This window comes from Sapajus apella, unplaced genomic scaffold (genome assembly GCF_009761245.1).
Source record: "Sapajus apella isolate SASKATOON/1434 unplaced genomic scaffold, GSC_monkey_1.0 scaffold2, whole genome shotgun sequence".
NCBI classification, from domain to species: Eukaryota; Metazoa; Chordata; class Mammalia; order Primates; family Cebidae; genus Sapajus; species Sapajus apella.
Window position 1 is genome coordinate 87,769,257 of NW_022436942.1, and position 24,759 is coordinate 87,794,015.

General features: G+C 44.5%; 1 protein-coding gene and 1 pseudogene across 2 annotated transcripts in view; one reads left to right on the top strand and one right to left on the bottom strand.

Annotated features, from left to right (window-relative positions):
* Positions 1-24,759, bottom strand: part of TMEM132D (transmembrane protein 132D) — an 844,637-nt gene that overhangs the window by 669,181 nt on the left and 150,697 nt on the right. The gene's annotated exons all lie outside the window — the stretch shown is intronic.
* On the top strand, positions 8,671-9,770 carry LOC116527318 (annotated as a pseudogene). The gene has a single exon (XR_004258495.1). The product of XR_004258495.1 is annotated as a nucleophosmin pseudogene (transcript).

Below are 24,759 nucleotides of genomic sequence, written 5' to 3' on the forward strand. Positions count from 1 at the left end.
CTGGTTAACATGGACTGTTAGGGAAAAAAATCCCTTTTCAATTACCTTTTCATCACTCTGTTTAAGTCTAGGAGAATGTTACGGTTTCGTGCTAATATGTTTTTAATGCTTCGCTGACATTTGCTAATCTTTTATTTAACAGAAGATGGAGAAGCTTGGCATTTTGTCTAGACAATAGCAGCCAGCTCTTTAGCACAAGCTCTGCGTTCCTGGACAGGTTTTCAGTGACTGTGTTGGCTGCTCTGTCCATCCGTGCCCTGCTCTCCATCCAGGAAGCCATCCTCCATTGACACATCATGCAGGCCCTTTGCTGTCCAGGTTCTGTTTGGGCTTGGCCAACAAGAGGAACCAGCAAGCTGACATGGGACTAGAGGTCAAGGAGGCAAGGTATTTCTCTCCCTCTTGAGGTTTTGGCCACTTGCAGACCCCAGTAATCTCAGCTGCTGTCAACAGTCCTTCCTCCACGGCTCTGTCCTCACTGGGGTCTGTGACACGGCTCCCTGACCTTGTCCCCACCTTTGCTCACTGGGCTAAACAGCCCCCCTTGTTGCTGGTCTCCAGATACCTCACAATTCTTCTTATCTCCTTTAATCCTGTCAACATTTCATCTCTCAGAGCAGTCCTTTCTTTGAAGCTGCGGTCAGTCCTGTCTGTGCCAGGAGCCAGCACCATGGAGGTAGCATCCCTTGGATGACAAAGGTGGACAGAGACACAAAATACGATGTGGTTTTCCTTTTCCAAGTGTGCCAAGCAGCATAACGCCTGCCCTCCACTACCAAGATGTTCATATGCTCATGAATTCCGGAACCCGTGACTATGTCACTCACCCCTTAAACAGAACCTTGCTGATCCAATTATGTTCCAATTATGTTAAGGAATACAAAATGGGGGAGATTACTCTGTATTATCCGGATGGGTCCAATAAAATCACCAGGGTCTTTATAAGAAGGAGACAGGAAAGTCAGAGTCAGAGGCAGAGATACAACAGTTGGGTAGAAGACACATTTGACATGACTATGCCCGAGACAGTGGGGGCTTCATCAGCCTGGGTCCCTGAATGTTTCTGTGGAGACGACCATGATTAGATATGCATTACTGGCAAGCAACATGGCTTTACATTTACCGTGTTGTAAAGGTGCAAGTACCCTTTAATAAGCTTGTTACAGTTAAAAAGTCAACTTCAGGAAACAAACAAATAATGGAACAAGGAGCCTATCATTCAATATGTATTTGTACATGCCTACAGGTAGTGTATTACCAAGCCTGCTATCTGGAAACAAAAACTGAAAAATAAAAGCCCACCCATCTGTAGCATTTTCCCATTTCTGTGGTGTAAATATCCTGACTGTGACTTGTTCCAGTCAATGCTGGTGATGCCACTGAACTTGGATTTGGCAGGAAAGGCACACAGTTGGCTCTCACGCCAGGATAAGCTGGCCCCAGCCCAGGTATTAAGTGCTAGGTGTTGGGAATACGGCAGTGAGCAAACACGGCCCTCACCTTCATGGGGCTTACACTGCAGAGAAGGCGTTACAAGGAAAATAGTTTCACAGTGTACATACGTGTACCAATGTATGTACAAACACATACACATGCACACATTGCAGGCAACGGTGCTAGTGGTAAGGACAAGATGCGGGGAGAAATGGAGAAGCACGATCTTATTTCCAATGGGTAAGGCAGGCACCTGGGCAGAAAAGTTAACACAGTGGACCAGAGACTGCTCTCCTTGAAACAGCTCCTTGCAAGGTTGGCCCTTGGCTGGCCTCTGGGAACCTGGCTGGTAAGTGGTTTTCTATGTTGGCAGAAAACTTTCCCTAAATGATAAGAGTGGTTCTCAATGTGTGTGGGTTTTTTGCCCAATACTTTCTATGCAGATGCAGGTCCAGACACGTGCTTTCCTTCTCAGAGTCTGGAATTTCGGTACTTGCCAGGCAGACGGTAGGCATGTTACCAGTCCCCCGTAAAAACTTTGGGTGCTTAGCCTCTGACGAGCTTCCCTGATAGACAGCACTTCACAGGTGTTGTCTCAAGACATTGCTGGAGGAATTAAAGGCCTCCATGTGGCTCCATGGGAAGAGACTCTTGGGAGCTTGGGCCTGGCTTCCCTTGGATCCCCACATGCACTTTTCCCCCTTGCTAACTGTGCTGAAATCCTTTCACTGGAATAAATCACAGCGAGGAGTCCTTCCAACGAATCCCCAGAGCTGAAGGTGGACTTGGGACCTTGGACACAGCGTCTCTGAGGAGGTAACATCCGAAAGGAGACCTGGATGAAGCTAGGAGGTGGCCATGCAAACGCTGCAGAAGGTGCCTTCGGGTTGGGGGAACAGCAGGAGCAAAGGCTCGGAGGCAGGGGCAGCCTCAGCCCGTGGAAGGCATGGTAAAAAGACAAGGCATGTGGAGGGAAAAGAAGAGGGGGAGATAGGGTCAGAAACATAGCCATGGGCCAGGTCGCAATGACCCACATGGTCTTTGAATATTTCCTAGAAACCTCGTGTTGAATTTTGTGACAGCAGTAAGAGGTGGGCCCTTTAAGGCCCACATGTGGCTCATGGTGAAGCGTCTGGACTTTAATCTACGTGTGATTACAGAGCCAGAGGGTGAAGGGATTGAATTTATGACTTGAAAGCCCGTCCTGCTGCCATGTACAGAATGGTAGATAGAGGGGTGAGGGTGCGGTGGGGAGCCCCGTTAGAAGACAACAGCAGTAATGAATCCAAGTGAGTGCTATCAGTAGCATGAGTTAGCCTGCAGCCGTGGGGGTGATAAGTCACCAAATGTAGCAAATTCATAGGTGGAGACCTAAGAATCTCCCTTAGCTGCTGCACTTGCCTAAGAACAGGAGTTCTGTTTCCAGCTCTGACCCTGAACAGCAGCATCCCTGTCTATCAAATGGGAGGAGTGAGCCAAAGCAGGAAGCTCAAAAGTGGCTGCATGCTGGACACTTACAAAGAAATACTAGTGCCTCTCCACCTCAGTGTGGAATGATTTGCTAAGTGTATGGTCCAGATATCAGAATTTTAAAAAATGTCCAAGTGATTCTGAAGCATAGTTAGGACTGACAGCCATAAATTAGATGATCTCTAAAGTTCCGTGCCAGATTTTTTATTTTGATGTATGACTGTCCCTACTTTGGGACTTCACAAATATCTTAGTCCATTTTCTGCTGGTATAACTGAATACTCTAGACTGGGGGCTTTTACGAATAAACGTTTTTATGGCTTATGGTTCTGGAGGCTGGGAAGTTCAAAAGCATAGCACCGACATCTTGCCAGGACCTCCATGCTATGTAGTAACATGGTGGAAGGGCAAGGGAGCACCAAGGTGGATAGAAGAATGAGGGCTGAACTTCATCTTTCTGTAAGGAGCCCATTCCCAGGATAACTAACCCACTTCCGCAATAACTGTATCAATCCATTCATGAGGGCAGAGCCTCAGATCTAATCAACTCTTAAAGGTACCAACTCTTAATGCTGTCACAAAATTCAACATGAGTTTTGTAGGAAACAAACCATAGAAGTGACCAACTAACACTAAAAAGGAAAGGAAGAAACGGTATTTATCCCAGGTCAGAGCAAGGGCAAGAAGGAGCGCTGGAATGAACAGCGGGTCTCTCCTCCTGCTCTCGTGAGCTTCCTGATGACTTACACTGTGAAGATCCAGTTACCCAGCATGAGAAATTTTTTCTGAGGTGATTTAAAGTCAAATTAATGATTCAAATGTGGAATGTTAAGTGTGGGTGGATTAATAGGCATCACTGGAAGAAAATGTGAAATAGGAACCTTAAAAGCCTTACATATATTTTGAATGATGAAAAAAAAATAAAAAAGATAAGCGTACAGAGCAAAAGCAAGGAGAAAAGAGACCCCTATTAACGTCGCAGACAGCTAACCCTCATACATTTATACAATCTCCTTACCCTCCCAGTACCATCCTTTTCAATCGGGAAATTATGTTCTTTTCTGATCACCGGCTGTATCCAGCTTGCCAGTGTATCTCTACCAGGTCCATTATGCTGTCTATTTTTGCATCTCTTTGTATTGCATGTTAAAAAAAGTATTTTTAAAAAGAATAAGAAGCTAGAAGGATGGAGACCCCGTTGACGGTACTGGGGGAGACGGAGGGTCTCCCAAGGGTGTACCATATCAATCCATCATAAAACAGAATGTAGACACTGAATATAAAGAATGCAATAGGATAGCAAATCCGCGGCGGGGGATCCATCAGCTCAGCACAGCACTTAAAACCAGGACAGAAATAAAATAAGCTGAATTGTATATAATGCCTTATCAATGACAGAAATTCACATCTGATACATTTTTCTTGTTTCCCAGTTCATTTGCCAACACATTTTGTTGCTGAGTGAGAACAGCATATTTTTACTCCTTAATGTGAGTAATTACAGTTAATGGGGTGTCTACTCAGTTTCGCCTGGAAATTCTTTTTTCTAGAACAATCAGCTACTTTCTCTTTTCAGAACTCCTGACCACATAGCAAAACACAGTAAGGAACTGGGGAATGTGAACAAAAGCCTAGCCTGCAGGGCGTGACTCACATTTAGAATTTCCAAGGGCTGAGCAGTAATGGCCCTTTTAATTTGGGGAGTAAATTCTGTTCCCCCAGGTTCAGGCCACGTGGAAGGGAAAAGATTTCATTCCAAATCCTTCTTTGTCTTATATTCTAATGATTAAACCCCAGGGTTTTCTTCACCTGACAAAGGGGCTTCTACAGTTGTGAGGAGGGGAGAAAGCAGCCCCGGTTCTTGGCCATCCCAGGAGGAAACAGACATTCCCCAAACTCGGTGCTTAGGAGGAAACCAAGGCGGACTGCGGCGGCCCCTCAGGTTTTCCCGGTTTTTCACGGCAGCTCTTACAAGCTGAAGGCTGCTGAGCTGCATCTGGCTCCAAAGCTTGTTTTATCTGCCTTCGCAGGGTGTTATTTAAATTTATAATGTGTTTTTAATGCCAGTATTTATACAACAAAAGAGTCCATGTAAAAATCTTGATTTAAGCTTTCATTTGAGACATTTCGAGATTCGTTAAATCTGTGAATCCTTTTCCATATTGCAAAAATCAGCACAGTAGCACCCTTTTGGCTGTGAACTCACTAGTTTCCCATAGTCTCTATCCAGCCCTGAAGCCTCATTTGTAATCCCCGTTTTCCACCACAGGCATTTTATCTTTCAAAAATCTCTGGACCATAGAGTCATCTGTAAAACTTACCTCAATATAATACAGTTCCACTCCTCTGTATATGCTTCATAACTCAGTCCGGGGGTTCTCAACCGTCATACTATTTACATGTTTGACCACATAATTATGTGCTGTGAGAGGCTGTCCCAGGCAAACTTAGCATCATCTTTGGCCTCTGGTCAACACGTTAGCAGCACCCCAGTCATGATCATCAAAAATGTCTCCAGACTTTGCCAAAAGTCTCCAGGAAAGCAAAATCACTCCCAGATGAAAACACACTGGTCTAGCCATACTGAAATACTTTTTTTTTCTTTCTTACCAAAGATTGCATTTTTTTCCTAGCTCTGAGTCTCTAATATCTGCCTGAAAAACTCCTAGTCATACTTCAAAACCCAGCTCCAGAATTCTTTCCTCTGTAATGCTTATCTTTCTACTGGCATAAAGTGTTTATGTTTCTTTGACCATGACTACAGCTATGACTTTGAGTTGTGTTACAGTTTACCAGAAAGTTTGTAAGGGTGTACACTGAATGTTGTATATGATCACAACTGGCATTCAAATTCTTTTAAATAGTTTTACTCACCAGAACCTGAGGCTTTGGAAGCCAAACACTAAGAAACGTCATATTTCTCCCTCATAGTCTCTCATTTATATCCTTCATTTCCCTGAGGAGCCCAAAGTCTAATCTGGACCAAAAGAGTGGCAGCAAATAGTTGGTGATTTGGTGATTGCCTCTTTTGTATACTTGATTTTAATGCCATTATTAATTTGTATGCTATACCTCCAGGAGATCCCCAGTTTATATTATAAATATACGCAGCCATTATAATTATGCATTTACACAGCTCCAGTCCAGGGGTGTGCTCCCTGAGGGGAGATGCTGTTTCAAGTCCTTTAGAGCTTTATACAAGCCTTCTATCACTCCGTCCGGGCAGGTTTCTACACTGCTTTGTATGGTCTGAATCACAACTTGGCTTCCTGCTCATTCCCTCATTCATGTGTTCACTCAGCACACACTGACTGAATATCTTGGTTAATAATGAGTGTCAACTTGATTGGATTGAAGGATGCAAGGTGTCGTTCCTGGGTGTGTCTGTGTGGGTGTTGCTCACCTGAGCCAGTGAGCTGAGGAAGGCAGACCCGCCCTCAATCTGGGTGGCACCATCTAATGAGCTGCCAGCACGGCCAGTATGAAAGCAGGCAGAGGAATGTGGAGAAGACTGGCTGCCTCTTCTGGCCTCCATCTTCCTCCCACGCTGGAGGCTTCCTCCCCTCCAACATCAGATTCCAAGTTCTTCAGCTTTTGGACTCAGACCTTCAACAGCCGACTGAAGGCTGCCCTGTGGCTTCCCTGCTTTTGAGGTTTTGGGACTCAGACTGGCTTCCCTGCTCCTCAGCTTGCAGGCGGCCTGCTTTGGGACTTCCCTTTGTGATGGTGTGTCAGTGCTCCTTATGAACTCCCCTTCATATCCACGTCTATCCTCTAGAGAACCTGAGTAATGCACCAGGGGTGAACCCCATGACGGTAGATGCTATTTCAGTTGGTTTAGAGCTTTGCCACCCGGTCCACAGTAGAGCGTTTATACCATGCTTTGTATGCGCTGAATCACACCGTGGCCTCTTGCCCATTCACTCATTCACTTGTTCACTCCACACAGGCTGACTGAATATCGTATGTGCCAGAATCAGCAATGACCCAAACACACAACTACTGCCCTCTCGAAACATGCCTCTTACAGAGGCAACCACGGAAACGCATAGTATCTCAGGTGTTTCAAAGTTCTGTAAAAAGAGAAAAAGCAGGTAATGTGGATAAGAGGGTATGATGGGGTGGGGAAGAGGATGCTGTTTTCTCCAATGTTGCTGGCAGTGGCCATTCAGAGGACATGGGATTTAAGGAGAGACCAAAATAAAGGGAGGAAGGAACCAATGTTGTATCCAGAGGGGACACTGAAGACCTGCTGGGTGTGTGTGAATAAAAGAGACCCGGGTGGCAAGGAGCAGAGTAAGGGAAATGCAACACGTGCCTGAAGGTACCTTGGGCCGTTATCAGGAACTTGAACATTTTCAGACTTGAAGCCACTGGAAATTTTTTTTTAGTATACGGGTTTGTGATGGTTTTACAACATGCTTACAGTTTTTTAGATGCTACTATGCTTGAATATAGGCTGGCCTTTGTGGCTTGCTTCTAATTCGTGGAATGCAGTAGAAATGATGCTGCCTGACTCCCAAGGCTGTCAAAATGGCACCTGCTCTCTCGGGCCGACACTCTGCCTGAGAACCCAGCCACCGTGCCAGCAGGAAGCCCAGACCACATGGGGAAGCCACATGTGGCAATGCTGGTGGTATCATAAAGAATATATCTGTTCTTTGTCCCTGTTCCTGGAACAGAGCTACTAAAAACCTTTGGGATCTTCTGAGTGATATGAGTGTCTCTGTTATGCTAATCGGGTGGCTCAGGGTGGCCCCAGGAAAGCTTTAGGGTGGGGGCTGGTCACCAGAGTGACTGAAATCATTTAAATATTTGTCCCCACCCAGGCTTCATGTTGAATTGTCATCCCCAATACTGGAAGTAGGGCCTGGTGAGAGGTGTTTGCATCATAGGGGCAGAGCCCTCAGAGCTTGGTGCTGTCTTCACAAGGGTAAAGTTAGATGGCCAGATCTGGTCATTTAGAAGTGTGTGGCACCTCCCCCCACCTTGCTGTCTTGCTCCCGCGTTCTCCATCTGAGACGCATGCTCCCTCCTGCTTCCCCCTCCACGAGGCATATAATGCTTCCTGAGCAGCCCCAGAAACAAATAGTCATGTTATGCCTTCTGTACAGCCTGAAGAGCCGTGAGCCAATTAGACCTCTTTCTTATAAATTATCTAGCTTCAGGTATTTCTTTATAGCAATGTGAGAATGGCCTAACACAAAGACCAAGACCTTGATTACAGCATGGGGATTTGGGGCCAGGCCCACATCCAGGGAGGGGAAGGGGGCTGGAAACTGAGTTTAATCACATGACCAATAGCATAGTCAATCAGACCTCTGTAACGAAACCTCAATAAAATCTCTGGACACTGAGGCTCCAGGGAGCTTCCCATTTGGGGAACATGGCTGTGCTGGCAGTGGGGTGCCACGGATCCCATGCAGACAGAGACAGAGGCTCTGTGTCACCCTCCCCTCCAACCTCGCCTTCTTGGCTTGGTGGGTCCTATGTCCTTTACCATAAAATTCTGATCAGAAACACAGTGTTTCCTGAGTTTTGTGACTAGTGAATTTCTCATCTAGTTTCCTCCTAGTGAATTATCAAACCTGAGGGGGTGTGGGAAGGCCCAGATTGCAGGCAGCTGAGTGGGCGTGTGGGTGCCTTGGACACATCTGAAACTGTGGCTGCCATCTGAGGCTGGGGGGTCTTGTGAAGGGCTTTGCCCTCAGCCTATAGGGGCAGGGCTAACTCTGGGCAGTCGGTGTAAGAAGTAAATTGCGCCTGGTGTGAGTCCGTCCTGGGCGGCTGTTCTTTTGAGCAGTGGTTGTTTATCTCCGTCCGCCTTCTCTTCCACCTAAGTGCCTGTCGCCACCCGATGGAAGATTCGATGGACACGGACATGAGCCCCCTGAGGCCCCAGAACTATCTTTTCGGTTGTGAACTAAAGGCCGACAAAGATTATCACTTTAAGGTGGATAATGATGAAAATGAACACCAGTTATCTTTAGGAACGGTCAGTTTAGGAGCTGGTGCAAAGGATGAGTTGCACATTGTTGAAGCAGAGGCAATGAATTACGAAGGCAGTCCAATTAAAGTAACACTGGCAACTTTGAAAATGTCTGTACAGCCAACGGTTTCCCTTGGGGGCTTTGAAATACCACCACCAGTGGTCTTACGGTTGAAGTGTGGCTCAGGGCCAGTGCATGTCAGTGGACAGCACTTAGTAGCTGTGGAGGAAGATGCAGAGTCAGAAGATGGGGAGGAGGAGGGTGTGAAACTCTTAAGTATGTCTGGAAAGCGGTCTGCCCCTGGAAGTGGTAGCAAGGTTCCACAGAAAAAAGTAAAACTTGCTGCTGATGAAGATGATGATGATGAAGATGAAGATGATGATGATGAAGATGATGAGGAAACTGAAGAAAAAGTGCCAGTGAAGAAATCTATACGCAATACTCCAGCCGAAAATGCACAAAAGTCAAATCAGAATGGAAAAGACTCAAAACCATCATCAACACCAAGATCAAAAGGACAAGAATCCTTCAAAAAACAGGAAAAAACTCCTAAAACACCAAAAGGACCTAGTTCTGGAGAAGACATTAAAGCAAAAATGCAAGCAAGTATAGAAAAAGGTGGTTCTCTTCCCAAAGTGGAAGCCAAGTTCATCAATTATGTGAAGAATTGCTTCCGGATAACTGACCAGCAGGCTCTTCAAGATCTCTGGCAGTGGAGGAAGTCTCTTTAAGAAAATAGTTTAAACAATTTGTTAAAAATTTTCCGTCTTATTGCATTTCTGTAACAGTTGATATCTGGCTGTCCTTTTTATAATGCAGAGTGAGAATTTTCCCTACCGTGTTTGATAAATGTTGTCCAGATACCATTGCCAAGAATGTGTTGTCCAAAATGCCTGTAGTTATTAAAGATGGAGCTCCACCCTTTGCTTGGTTTTAAGTATGTGTGGAATGTTATGATGGGACATAGTCGTGGTGGTCAGACATGGAAATGGTGGGGAGACAAAAATATACACGTGAAATAAAACTCAGTATTTTAATAAAGTAAAAAAAAAAAAAAAGTAAATTGCACTATAGGTCACCCAGCTGGTGACAGAGAATCGGTTTCCGAGCCTAACGCCGCCAGATAAGATCCTGATCTATGGCTGAAATCAACTGCCAGTCACGGGGCTGAATGAGACTTCAGATAATTCCAGCCTCTGCTCTTCCAGCCATGCCACCCATACTGAACAAAGCAGAGAAAAGCTGCCCCCATCAGGTGCTGCCAAGATTACAAATTCATGAGCCTAATAGATTTTTCTGTTGTTTCCAGCCACCATGTTGGGGAATGATTTTCGATGTAGCATTAGATAACTAGGCCAGAAGGGTGTGATAGGAATGTTGAAAACAACCACTCTGGTTAGTAAATGGAGATAAGGTGGGGGTGGGGAAGGAAGGTGAAGAAGGAAGGCAGGTCAGGAGGCTGTCATGGTAATTCCAGTGAGACAGGACGGTGCCCTGGACCGGGGCAGTCGCTGGGCAGGTGATGAGAAAGGGCCATGATCTGGGTCTGTTTCAAAGGCAGACCCAACAGGATTTGCTGATGCATTAGATGTGCAGTGTGACGCATGCTCCCCTTCCTCTGGAGGAGTAAACAACCTGATACTTAATTGCCTTAATTAGCTGTCGTGCCCATGCCACTCATTCTGTCCCGGTATTTGGCCTAAGGAAAGTGTAAGATGTCATGGATAAAGAGAACATATTTACAGAGGCCACCATGATGTCCAAAAGAACATTTCCCCTGTTGTTTTTGGTATTCCAACTACTCAAAGTGACTTTCTGCTCATTTAACCAAAATCCTACTTGCTTTTAAGAATCAGGCCAAATGACATGCCCCCAATGAAGCTTTTTTTTTTTCTGACCACCCCTATTTTTCTCTAAACTTCTATAATGAGTATTGTCTGTTCAGTTCATTGTGGAATTAGCCATGTTCAGTTCCATGTGGTATTTCTTCTATTACGGTAGAACTGCTGTTTAGATTATTCATTGGTCTGAGTGTTGCGATACTTTATCAAGCCCATACATATGCCCATAAACTCAGCCAAAAGCAAGTCTGCCCAGCTCAGATCTTATATTAGTTGGACACATTGGTTACAATCAAAATACTTCTGTGTATTAACAAAAAATGGAAATAATTTTAACTGAGAAATTAATGTCAGTCTACATGATTGCTTCAAGAAATAAAGCAAAGGGGTAAACTGTAAAGTATTGGAGAAAGTGGTTGCTTTAATCACAGAAATGTAGCCATTACTGAAAACATCCCTAACTTAAATTTCTGAATTTAAACAAATTCCCTATTTCTCAGTGGCAACAGCATAAAAAGATCGGAAGACAAGTAACAAACCGGAAATATAAAAGGCAAGTAACTTGGTAATCATAGAAACAAAAAGAATCAAGACTCAATGTTACTTCCATAGTCCATTAGGTGCAGAAATAAATATGAATTGCCCATTTTACAGTATGATGGGTGACAAAAAGAATTAAAAGTTAAAGGCCAGAAAGATTTGAAAGTTAAATAGTTAAAATATTACAATACAGAAAAAAATACACAACATTTACAGCAATTGTTTGGACACCTCCTAATTACAGAGCAATGAGAAACTGGTTAATGAAATTGTATTACATTCCCTATTGCAGTCTTGATCACATTTTGCATTATTGCTTACATAATGATCTGAAAACAGAATACTGAAGGGGTAATGACTTTACCTGTCCTGCTGAACACGTATTCCCAGGATTCTACACACCGCCTGGCATTTCAAAGGCCCCCATCCAATAGATAATTGTTGAATAAAGTATAATGCTTATGTATATGAGGCAGCTGTTCAAACTATATATTAGCATAAAACATGAAATGATGCGGGAATATTTTCAATATACATATACGCACAAATATATAATGATACATATTTTAGAAGAAAAAATATATAATTTAGAAGCAGGACCCTGTATACCTATGAAAATAAAGCTGCATGAAAGAACAAATTATTAACAAAATAGAAAACATAATTTAGGCAAAAGATCTAAATAGACATAGCAGCCTATATAAAACTCTTCTTTTTTTTGACAGAGTCTCACTCTGTCACCCAGGCTGGGGTGTGGTGGCATGATCTCGGCTGACTGCAACCTCTGCCTCCCACGTTCAAGCTGTTCTCCTGCCTCAGCCTCCCAAGTAGCTGGGATTACAGGTGTGTGCCACCACACCCAGCTAATTTTTGTATTTTTAGTAGAGACGGTGTTTCACCATGTTGGTCAGGCTGGCCTCAAACTCCTGACCTTGTGATCCACCCACCTCATCCTCCCATAAAACTCTTGAAAAATAACATAGAGCATAAAAAGCCAAACAAAAAAGAGCAAATGCTGTAAGACACCACTTACATAAAATTCAAAAACCGGCAAAACTAATGGAAGGTCTGAGTAACAGTCCTCTTTGAAAACAAGGGGTGGTTACTGGGAGGGGATGAGGGGAGGGCGTCAAGACATTCTACCTCTTGACCATGAATATTCCACTTTGCAACCATCCATCTGTGCCACTGTCCTTATAGATATTACATTTCAATAAATGCATTTATTTAAGAATATCAATGTGGCTTCTCATGGCATACAGAATTCATGATTGCACACTGATTTTCTTATCTTCAATCATTTTCATTTTCTCTTTTTGGGAATGACCAAATGTTACTTTTATAATACTTCCATAATATAAAAAAAGTAGCTTTATTTTAATTAGATGATCCAGGACCGTTATTAAAATCCCAGGGATCGGTATATCAGAAGAGATACAGAACACTTGAATCAGCTGGTTCAAGAGTTTAACGCAGGGAAATCTACCAGGGATCTGGTGGTATTCCGAGGCTAGCACCTGAGAGGGCTCATCAGGCTAGGAGAGGGCCCACGCCACCGTGATGCGTGGAGGAGGAAATGATGGGGTCCCATTCAGGTCCCTTCTGCAACCTGTGAAGACCTCTTCTTGAGGGACGAAGCAAAGGGGAGACAGCTGAAGAATGAATGAGGGGCGGCAGCGGGGTGCTGAGCACCCCCAGTCCAGCGCGCCTGCCCACCTGCACTGTTTCCTGTCCTAGGCCACGGAGCCTGGGCACGATGCCACACACCTTGCTTCCCACTCCCTCTCCCTGCATTGGGAAGGTACATGCTCATCTCCCCTTCTCCAGATATCTACTCTACAAGGGTGTTTTCCTTTCATTTCCATTATTTCCTTTCTTTTAGGTAACAGATAATCTCAAAAACAAATTGTGTTTATTGCTGTTTCTCTAAAGAGGAACATGCCCTCCAAAAGTCTCCTTCTTTATAGATTTCTCATTTATAACAGTGTGATACTTCTTTTTTATGGTACATAGAACTATTTTCTCTTGATGTTGGCTTCACATAAACAGAAGTAAATACTACTTTACTGGCTACAGAAATACAACTCACGTGGAGAGACATGTATTTTGTATCTGAAATATGGCTCTTCCCAAGTATTTTTAAAAGCACTTTACACATAAAATAACATGTCAAATAAGTCTGAAACAAATATACTATGTTCCAGGGATTGCGAGGAGATGAACATGAAAAGGGACCTGGTAATTCAGGAGTCATTCATTGTTCAGTGAGACAGAAGGGTGGCAGCTGAAGGGGGAGCCGCAAGGCTTCTTGAGGACTGCTTTAAAGAAAAACAAAGATAAGTTTTATAGTATTTAAAAAAAAAACTTTCCAACTTGCCACATATAAATTTAAGATACAAATTTTCTAGGAGAGACAAAAATGCTCTTGTTCATTGCTTCCCGTAAACGTGAATTTGTACTTCTTAAGAGAGAAGCAAAATATTCAGAGAAACATTCATATATGTGTGGTCCATGCATTAAGTCAACCTAAGCTGTGGTTTCTGAACCCAGCACTGCGGGCACCTTAGACTGGACAATTCTTTGTGGTGGAGGCAGTCCTGCACGTGGTAGGATGTTTAGCAGCATTCGTGACCTCTACCCACAAACGTCACCAGCCCACCTACACGTGTGACAACCAGAAATGTCTCCAGGCATCCCCAAATACCAACCTCAGGTGACAACTGTGGACCTACAAGAAAAGGTGTTGGGCCTCCCACTGCTTAATCATGTGGTGTTTTAATGTTTTCGTTGACAGGACAGAACACTTGAAATATTTCACACTAAAACCTTAATTGTTTCTCTCTCTTGAGTTATCCGAAGATACGGAATCTCCAGACCTGCACTCCACTGCTGTGTGAGTTGGCTAGACACAAATCCTAGCCCCACTTAGAAAGGGAATGCGACCTCTCACTTCCTATAGTCCACGTCACTCCCGACTGTCTCACAAGCACTGTGTCCACCGCCACTCACCACTCGGTGGACGCGGTCCTTCTCATCTTGCACCTGCCTGATTCACTCATGGATAGACCACCTCTGGCCCTTGTTAAATTTGAATTTGCGGCATCTACTCCAAAAGCAAAGGGCCTAGACATTTCAGCTATAAACAAAATACAGAAGTTTTGGCAAATAAAATGCAAAGAGCAGTAAAGGGAATTATCTAAAGGTCAACATTCGAAATACTCATTACGGTCTCACAGAGGCCCAGGATAGCTCCCCAGGACCTGATTTGTTGCATGAAAATGAGCACCATGCTTTCACTGATGGTTCAACGCTTTAGTTTGTAGCCATTTCGGCAATGCCACAAGACTCACCTGCAACCAGCACAATGATCATTAAAAACCTGTTGCCCTCTGATAATTTGTAAGGGTCATTCATCACACAACAAAATCCACAGCAATTCTATAGCCAATAATGCACCATATTGATTGGCCATGACTGAACAAGCTAAGGAAATTAAATGACTCCTCCATTCATTATTCAAAATCTTATTTTAAATATGTCAGCGATAATATTCTACCAAATACTAGGGAAAAAATCAATGAGATTAGAAATCTTCCTGCTAAACCTAAAGGGCCATGTTATTCCTTGCTGCAGCATGAATGGAATGAGAAGAATCACTAGCTGCCTCCGCAGTGCACACCTTCCTCCAAAGGCATAGAGCAGACTCTGTTGCAGGAGGGAAAAAGGAGACAGAGAAGGATGAAAGAAGGGGAGAAGAAGAAGGGAGGAGAGTGAAAAGGGAGGAAGAACAGAGAAAAGGAAGGGGAAGGAAGAAGGGGGTGAGGGAGGAAGACAAAAGAGGCTGTTGTGTAAACGCCACAACACACTGCAAGTATTTGCTGTGTAGCCTTATACTAAAGACTGCAGAGATGCGGAAAGGAAGAAAATCCCAACACGCTGTAGCAAGACATGAAAACATTCATGTGGCAAGACACACTGTAAAACTTCACTCTCTGTTGGGGGAGGGAACTGGACATCTACAGATCTCTTCTTGGAGACAGAGGCAGCTATCCTGAATGGTTCAGTCACACCCATTTTTCTCTCAAACCAAGTCTCAGCGATTTAGCGCCCTTCATAACAAAAGGCAGCACGGGACAGAAGCACATATTCCTTGAGCACCGCAGTACCAGAGATATTAATCACCAAAGAAGAGGGTCAAGGCCATCCTACCAGCAGAACCTGCTTTTATTCTGCGAGGTAACTTTATCTGCAGAAGACGATTACTACTTGTGATCATGGGTGTTACGATCTAGAAGGGGGAGGGGGCACCATAACTGGCAGGGAGACTTACTGGGAATGGAAACTCACAGCCTTACCCCAAGTCACTGGGCCAGAGACCGTTCCATTCATCTTAGGAAGAGAACAAAAGGCTCCATCAGCGTCTGCTCCAGCCCGAGGGCAGCATATTCCAGCTGGAAAAAGGAACAGGTCTGGCCTGTGCCCCAGCCCGGCTCACTCATAGGTGGCGTAGTGGGGAGGGAGGTGGGTTATGGATATCGGCTCCCAGGTCCTGGTCCTGCCTCCCGCCCTGCTCTGCTTTGAATTCTGGTGCAGCCTTCCAGAAAAAGAATTGCTTCAACACACATCCAAGTTCACATTCATGGAAACAGGTGTGGGTGGACTGGAGATGGGACAAATTCCTGCCTCCTGATGGACAGCCAAGGCAAAGCAAGGGGATGGAGGGAGCTGTGGCCAGAAAGACAGAGGAGACATCAACTCTCCCCCATGGATCCGCAGGCAAGAGAAAAGAAGGCGGACACGTGCTAGCCCACCACAGCTTCTCTTCTGTTTCTCTCTAATAAAACAGAAAAAGAATAACCCTCTGCTGGAGACAGAAATGGGATTTCCTGGACTGCCGGCCCACACCTATAATGGTGACAGAGAAGGATGAAATTCCTTATACAATTGAAATTCCTTTATGGCAAGGTGAAGGTGAGATGCTACATTACAAAGCTGCACTTGGTAAATGCATCCCAACGAATGAGATGGATATTCTATGCATTCACATTCATTCCTCAGAGCCCGGTCCCCATGGTCTGCACCAAATGGAATTCCTCGTCCTCTGGCTTCAGGCTGAGTTCAGGCAGTGGGAGGCAGTGGCAGGAGATGAGGTCTTATACAGATAAAGTCATCTAGCAAAATGCAAGCAGTCTCTCCTATTAAGGTGGCATTGACCCTTCTTTTGGTAACCAACATCTCCGGTGCTACTGCACTCAAGGAGTACCTGCTTCTCTCCTGGGCCTTCTTTCATTCTAAAGAACCCTAAAAATAATGAGCCTTTGTCTTAATAACCATGTCTCCTTGTTGGTTTCAGTTGTGGCCGAAACTGTATTCTTCAATGCATGGCCGCAGCTCCCATGGACTGGTCGACTGGTCCCTCTACTAATGTGGCATCTCTCTTCTGGTCTCAGTATCCTGTTCTCTTTCCCGCCTTTTTCAGCCAAATGGTAGTGACTAGTGACCACTCCTGCTACCCTGGAGTCAGGTTCCTTAACCCTGACCACACCTTTGTAATCAGCCCCATCATCTAAATCTCTTCAATCGCCCCTTGGAGGATGCTGTCCATTTCTTTCTAGGGTTTAGACTCAAACGAAAGTGCAGAATAATTTTGTGACTTTCGTAGTTCTAGACTTGAAGACAGTCAGGTCTCTGTATCTTAAGAAACCTGTCTGCAATTCATCCCACAAACATTCATGCTTTTAGCAGTTATTATGGCCCAGGTACTGCTGCTGGGTGCTGTATGTTCACATGGATAATGCAGGGTATTTGCCTGATGGTGGTCACTTTCTATGCTGGGAATATTATTCTTTTCTCATGATATATGTCCATGACCATCTGACGAGCTAGGGAAAATTTAATCACTCAGGTGTAAATATTTTTAAGATTCCTATACAAACTAGCTCTACTGATTGAAGCCTAATCATTGATGACCGAAGAAAATATTCTGGATATCAGCCCTTTGTCAGATGGGTAGACTGCAAAAATTTTTTCCCATTCTGTTGGTTGCCGATAAAATCAAACACCGCATGTTCTCACTCATAGGTGGGTATTGAACAATGAGAACACATGGACACAGGGAGGGGAGCATCACACACTGGGGCCTTTGGTGGGGGAATTAGGGGAGGGACAGCAGGGGGTGGGGAGTTGGGGAGAGATACCATGGGGAGAAATGCCAGATACAGGTGATGGGGAGGAAGGCAGCAAATCACACTGCCATGTGTGTACCTATGCAACAATCTTGTATGTTCTTCACATGTACCCCAAAACCTAAAATGCAATTTAAAAAATAATTAAATAAATAAATAAAAGAAAATACTCTGAGGCTTTCAAGGATGTCATATACCCAACATTACAGAGCACAGATTAAAACATGAAGAGAACAGTACATTATTTTCTTGGTTGTGCCATAAATTCTTTTTGTACCTACTGAAAAAAAAAAGTCACTTCAAAACCACTCAGTTCCTTAAATATTAGTAGCATCATTCTATGATAAGATGATATGAGGCTCACACAGGTAAAGTAAGTTGAGGATGTGAGAATGGATTTATACCTTCCTGCCACTTTCTGTTTTCTCAAGGATTTACTGTACACACTATTCAGGTGACCTCAGACTTTTGATTTTAATTATGATATTAAAGATGTAATTTTAGGGCACGGAATTATGTCCAACAGAGGGCTTTATGGAGAGCTTTGGGGAAATCAGGATTTGTATCATTTCAGCCACGTGTCCCCTCCTGAAGAATTTCCACATTGACGTTGATGTGAAGTGTTCCCCACGTGGCATAGCACAGATTATTGAAATTCTGACAGATGTCACTTTGTGGCCCATGAACAAATGCATGCAGGGCAAATGTAGCAGGATACTATTTTTGAAACATCAAGAGGTCTCTTCTCTTAATGGCCATAAACCTTTGGTGCCTTCAGCCTTGATTTTCCAGCGGGATTAACACCATTTCATGCTTATTGTCTCACAGGAAGGCAGGCTGGACAGAAAACAGCCTGAGGCTTTCTCCTCTGTATTTTTAAACACCGTTCTTCTGGTATAGTTGCTATACAAAGAGCTGCACTATTCACCTGCACAATTTGATGAGTTTGGGCACCTGAAAACCCCCATGGTACCCTCGCCATAATCCAGGGCGCAGATGCATCTAACACCCCCCAAAGTTTCCATGTGTGCTTTTGCTGGTTTTGGTTTCTGTGGTAAGAACCCAGCGTGAGATTTAACCTCCTCATGAATACTGAAGTGCACTAGCCCATCTTCCAGACTCATTCATCTTGAAAAACCAAAACTTCATTCCCGCTGAACAAGAACTCTCTAATTGAGAAAACAGAAAGGGTTTCAAGGGAGGAAAAGAAGAGGAAAGGAAAGGAGCTACTTCCAGTTAAGATAAGAGCCTCTAAAGAAAACAACATGAGCCACCGAGTGCTCCATAGATGAGGGGCAGTGAGGCATTCAGGACAGGGAATGCGGGAACAGGCGACAGACTTTGATGGGAACTCTCTGGGAAGGCATTCTATGCTTTTTTCCTTGACTAAGCCAGGCAAGGGATGGAAAAGTCCCATTTCGTTTTACAGGACCAGAGAGCAGAGGAGACCTGTCTTCGACTCCAGAGTACATCCCAGAGAGGGAAGCTCAAGTGACTCCAAGAGGGAATGGTAACCCACGGCTCAGAGAACCTCCAGGAAGCTCCCGGGCCTTGGGAAGCAAGGATCCAGCTGAAAAAGGCACCAGGTCTGCAAGGAGCTTGTGCAAATGAGGTGTAATTTGGCAGGAAGCTGCACAGATCAATGAGCAAGGATTGGGGTGGGGGTGATGAACATTTCAGAAGATGCAGGTGCGGATGAATGACACAGGGAATCAGAACTAACTCCCAGGTACCCCCTTGGCACCCTGTATATGTTCCCCAGAAATGAGACACAGCCCTGGGGCAAGGAGAGGTACTGGGGTGACGGAAGCTCTGTTCTCCCATCTCTGCTGCCTTGTGAAATGGGGCACAGAATAGAAACTGCCTCAAGTCACGAGGAGGGTATACTTGCAGTAGTTCATTGCATTGACGCTGGCACCACACTGCCTGGCTGCAAACCCTGGCTCCAGCCCATGTTTGCTCTGTAATTTTAAACTTTCCTTGACTTCTCTCTCGGTTTTCTCATCTGTCAACTATGGGTCTGAACAGAAACTCGTTCCTAGGATTATTTCATTGGATGTGTTAATCCATGAAAATTAGTGCCTGACACGTTGTTTATCAGTCTTCAATATGTAGAAACTATTATTATAGAACAATAAAGAAAATGCGCTCCTTAACCACCTGCTACTCATGAGAGAAGAAGGAGTAGCAGGAAAATATCAGGGTCTTGACAGACTCTGAAAGAACCATTAGTACACCAAAGAATACGAGTAAGTCAGTGCTCAGCCACAGCAACTATGAAGAATGTTCTCTCCCTGGATGGCAAGAAAGTAAAAGGGAAGAAGTGACCTCACTGCGAACTCACATGTTCTGTAAAATGGCATCCATATCAGCAGACCACTGTGGCAATTAGGACTGGGATTTTTGAAAAGGTCACTGAATTGGAAATTGGGAAATAAGGATTTAAGTCCTGTCTATGTGACTTTGGATGAGTGATGCTAGTCCTGGGGGCTTATGTAGCTTATTTACAAAATGAGGACCATCTTCGAGGTACTGTTTTAGCTTTGAATGTCTGAGATGTTGATACACTGACTAGAAGTCTTTACGTTTCATCCTTAAGAGAAAATGGCAAATAATCACCACTGATCTCAGATAATTTTTAAGAAAAGCTGAATCCAGGTCCAAGACTAGGGTCATAACTTATTCCCAACTAACAACAACTATGCCTTTAGCATACCACAAAGTGTGCAAAACAATGACCCCAAGTAAGAGAATGGTGAGTGATTGCTTGGTGTCTTGCCTCACAAAGGTTTAGAGTACTGTGTCAGAGGCTTCAGGATGGCTTCCAGTGAAACAAGTTTTAAGGTTCCAATACTAAACAGCTCTAACAATAGACATTTGTGTTAGTCCATTTTGCATTGCTATAAAGCATCAGACTGAGTAATTTGTACAGGAAAGAGGTGTATTTGGCACAGTTCTGCCGGCTGTGCAAGTATGATACCAGCATGGGCTCAGCTTCCAGTGAGGCCTCGGGAAGCTCTTACTCATGGAAGGCGAAGAGGAGCCAGTGTGTCACACTGGAGAGAGAGGAAGAGGTCCCAGCCTCTTTGACAATCAGATCTCACGGTAACTCATGAACAAGCCAAGCCATTCATGAGGGATCCACCCCCATGATCTAAATGCCTCCCACCAGGCCCTGTCTCCCACGTTGGAGGTCACATTTGAACACGAGATTAGGAAAGTACACACATTCAAACCATATCTGCATCTAAAAAAGGTGGGCTATACAGAAAACATATTCCTTCCGGGTCCTTCAACAATTAAGTTCTGCACCAGGAGTAGAAAATCTATGATACTCACAACACAAATGCTGTGAGCCACACGTCCGTGTCCCTGGCGAGCCTGTGAACTTCACCCCTCAGAAATCTTTAAAACAAATTGCTGTCTGCATGCACCTGAGACAGACCCAGTGTCTTCCGGCTTTGTGATTCGGTTGATTGGCTCCATCCCTGTGACTAAACCTGATGAAAGTTCAAGTCTTTGAAGCACTGGAATGTAAGAATTTTATCAATTTCAATTTGCCTTCTGGCTTCCAGAATGGGAACCCACTGGGAAGCTAGACCAAGTAGTCTGACCTGGCAAAATTGAGAAAATGAACAGATTGCTTTTGTCTAAACTGACTGACAATCCACTGGGAGAGTCACACTGTGTAAGGGTTCCAAGGAAAGTTTTTAGAAAGCACATCCTGATCCACGGGGGAGGATCTGTTCTCCTGGCCTGGGCCTTCTATCCCAACCCCCTCTGCTCTCCTGGCTTCAGAAATTTGGTCTCTACATCTTACAAAATCTTCTCACATCCAAAGAGACTCTCTAGTTTTGGAAAATTCTCAACTTGTTCTTAACGATTGTGGCAAATGGAATAATATTTCCCCAACATGGTTTGACTATGTCTCCACCCAAATTCATCTTTTTTTAAAATTAAAAAAAAATTTTATTTTATTTTATTTTTATTTTTTTATTGCATTTTAGGTTTGGGGGTACATGTGAAGAACATGCAAGATTGTTGCATAGGTACACACATGGCAGTGTGATTTGCTGCCTTCCTCCCCATCACCTATATCTGGCATTTCTCCCCATGCTATCTCACCCCAACTCCCCACCCTGTGCTGTCCCTCCCCTATTTCCCCCCAACAGACCCCAGTGTGTGATGCTCCCCGCCCTGTGTCCATGTGCTCTCATTGTTCAACACCCACCTATGAGTAATACAGGAGCCAAATTTCATCTTGAACTGCAGTTCCCTCAATCCCCACGTGTTGTGGTGGGGACCCAGTGGGAGGTAACTGAATCATAGTGGCAGTTACTCCCGTGTTGCTGTTCTCATGACAGTGAGTTCACACGAGACCCAATGGTTTTATGAGGGGCTTTCCCCCTTTTGCTCAGCACTTCTCTTCCTGCCACCATGTGAAGAAGGTGTTTGCTTCCCGTTCCACCATGACTGTAAGTTTCCTGAGGCCTCTCCAGCTGTGCTGAACTGAATCAATTAAACCTTTTTCCTTTATAAATTAGCCAGTTCCAGGTATGTCTTTATTAGCAGTATGAGGATGGAATAATACCTCCCCTTACAACCAAAAAAATAGGTTTATGCCCTAATCCTTGAAACCCGTGAACATGTTAGCTTACATGGTGAGAGGGACTCCACAGGTGTGATTACGTTAGGGATCTTGAGGTGGGAGATTATCCTGAATTACCAGAGTGAGCTCAAATCACCGATAGAGGGGAGACATCATGATGAAAGAGGGGACATCATAATGATGAAAGCAGAGCTGGGAACACAGGCAGCCTCTAGTTGCTGAAAACCGCAGGGAAATGGATCTTCCTCTTGAGCTTCCAGAAGCTACACAGTCTGCCTACACCTCCACTTTAGCTCAGTGAGAGGTCAGAGACAGAAAAAAAAGGGTGTGCTGTTTAAAGTCACTCAATCTGTGGCATTTTGTTACAGCAGTGATAGGAGACCTATACAGCTATCTGCAGTGCTGTCTCCTTGCTCTGGAGAGGAACTGGGTGTGGATTCCGTCTGAGATGCCCACTAACTGTGTGGATAAGTAACCTCGACTTTCACACCTGTAAAACAGGGTGACAGCAGCTCCTGTCTCATGAGGTATTTTAATGGCTATTATCCTTAAAACAGTGCGCAGCTCATTTCAAGTCTTACATACATGTTAGCTATTACTGTGATATTTAATGTCGATGTTCAACTGCTTACTCTTGAAAATGTTACAAAGTTGAGATTGCCAGAGGCATGTGCTTTCTTAACTCTGTACGGAAGGTATTATTTTTACAGATAAAGTTTCCACTCCAGAATCTCATGCGCCCCAAAGATTCCTACTTAATTATTAAAAGTGGGTGTGGGAAGGAGATTTCATATTGCCCCCAGCTAGAGCAGATAGTCTGAAATGGAGCTTGTGACAAATATATACCTGTGGGTAATGATAGAAAGCAGTGCTCAGTACAGACAGTATGCATTTTGCAGCCCTGCCAATATCACCGTCATTAAGCTCTCCAGGGTTCTAGCAGATGCAGGGCTTGGACTAGGGTGAGACTGAGCTGCTCAGGCCTCAAAATTTAAGGAACGCACTCACTCCCAGGCACCCACTCTGGATTGCTAACCCTGAGAGTGAGCGCTTCCCTAAATTTGGTGTCCAGGTACCTCACTAGATTCATACACCCTAATCCAGGTCCTGAGCAAACCCAAATGAATAGAAAACTCCTCAAACTGCAGATCCATAAAGTCTGCTAGGGTAAAGCATGCAATGACATAAAGATAAGAAAATAATTAATAGAGAACCATGTGGTCTCTGTGTCCCCACCCAAATCTCAATGGTTCGTCTCTGTGTCCCCACCCAAATCTCACCTTGAATTGTAATCCCCATAATCCTCACATGTCAAGGAAGGGACCAGGTGGGAGGTGACTGGATTATGGGGCAGTTTCCCCTATGCTGTTCTCGTGATAGTGAGTGAATTATCATGAGATCTGATGGTTTTATTAAGCATTTGACATTTCCTCCCCCCTCCACCCGCTGCACACACACTCTCTCTGTCTTGCTACCATGTAAGACATGGCTGCTTCCCCTTCTGCCATGATTGTAAGTTTCCTGAGGCCTGCCCAACCATGTGGAACTGTGAGTCAATTAAAACTCTTTCCTTTAGCAATTACCCAGTCTTGGGTATTTCTTTATATCAATGTGGAAAAGAATGGATATACCTACAACATCCCTTCAAAACCAATCCTTAGAAATTGACTAGAAGTGCTAGGCTGGCGGTGTTCTACTTCATAGTATTCGCTCATTTTCAGAATATTTCCTTGTGATAGTCACTCTTCCAAAGACAACACCTGCAAATGCGGATGTGATCATTGTTATCAGACCCCAAGTACAAAAAACTGGCGGGGGGTGATGCTTACCAGGTCATCTGGTTATAGCTACCTTCTCACAACCAGACCCCCAACTGCTCTTTCACGCCAGCCATCTCCCACGTGTCCTCTAACCTGTGAGTGCATGGATTCAACCCCTCTCTATCTCTTACTAACCTCTCCCTCCTTCATTTCTTTCATTTCAAGATGGAACTCATAACAGTGTACCACTTCACGGGGCCATTAACATTAAACAGTTAGCATCTGGGTCTGGCATGTAGGACTGCTCAGAGTCAGTTATTTATAGCACCATAAAGAATGTCACCTATTGTGTTCCTGCCTGAAGGGGACTCTGGAACAGAGCGCCAGATAGACCTAACATGACATTCATTAAATACACAAAATGAAAAGCAAATTCATCAACCTGAGGGACCAACTTGCAAAGAGTAAAAATGATGTGAACTGTTCACCCCTGTAGAGTGAAGGTCTCTGATTCTGCGTGTATCCCATAAACCAGTCTCCCCACATGCAAGCAGAGCCACCCCAGCCCTTACAAAGGGGCATCCTGGAAAAACTGTTTGGTGACTCAGGCACAGGTCTGGGGAGGTCTCCTGGAAGGGGGACATCATCCAGGACCTGGACCATGAGAGAGAGCCAGAAGGAGGAATGAGCTTTCCAGAACAACGTTTATGAATGAATGATCAAAGGCCAGTGAATCCATGTTGCAGGTAGAGAAGCAACACTCGCAAACGCCTTGGTGAAACAAAAGGTTTGAACGATGCGATGACAGAGGGCCACTGCCAAGGGTGCACGGGAGGAAGTCGGCAGAGTCAAGGTGGGCAGTTCCAGGCTGTACTAGACCTCGCAGGTAAAGGGTCTGTGTCTCATCTTTACTGCAGTGAAAAGTTATCC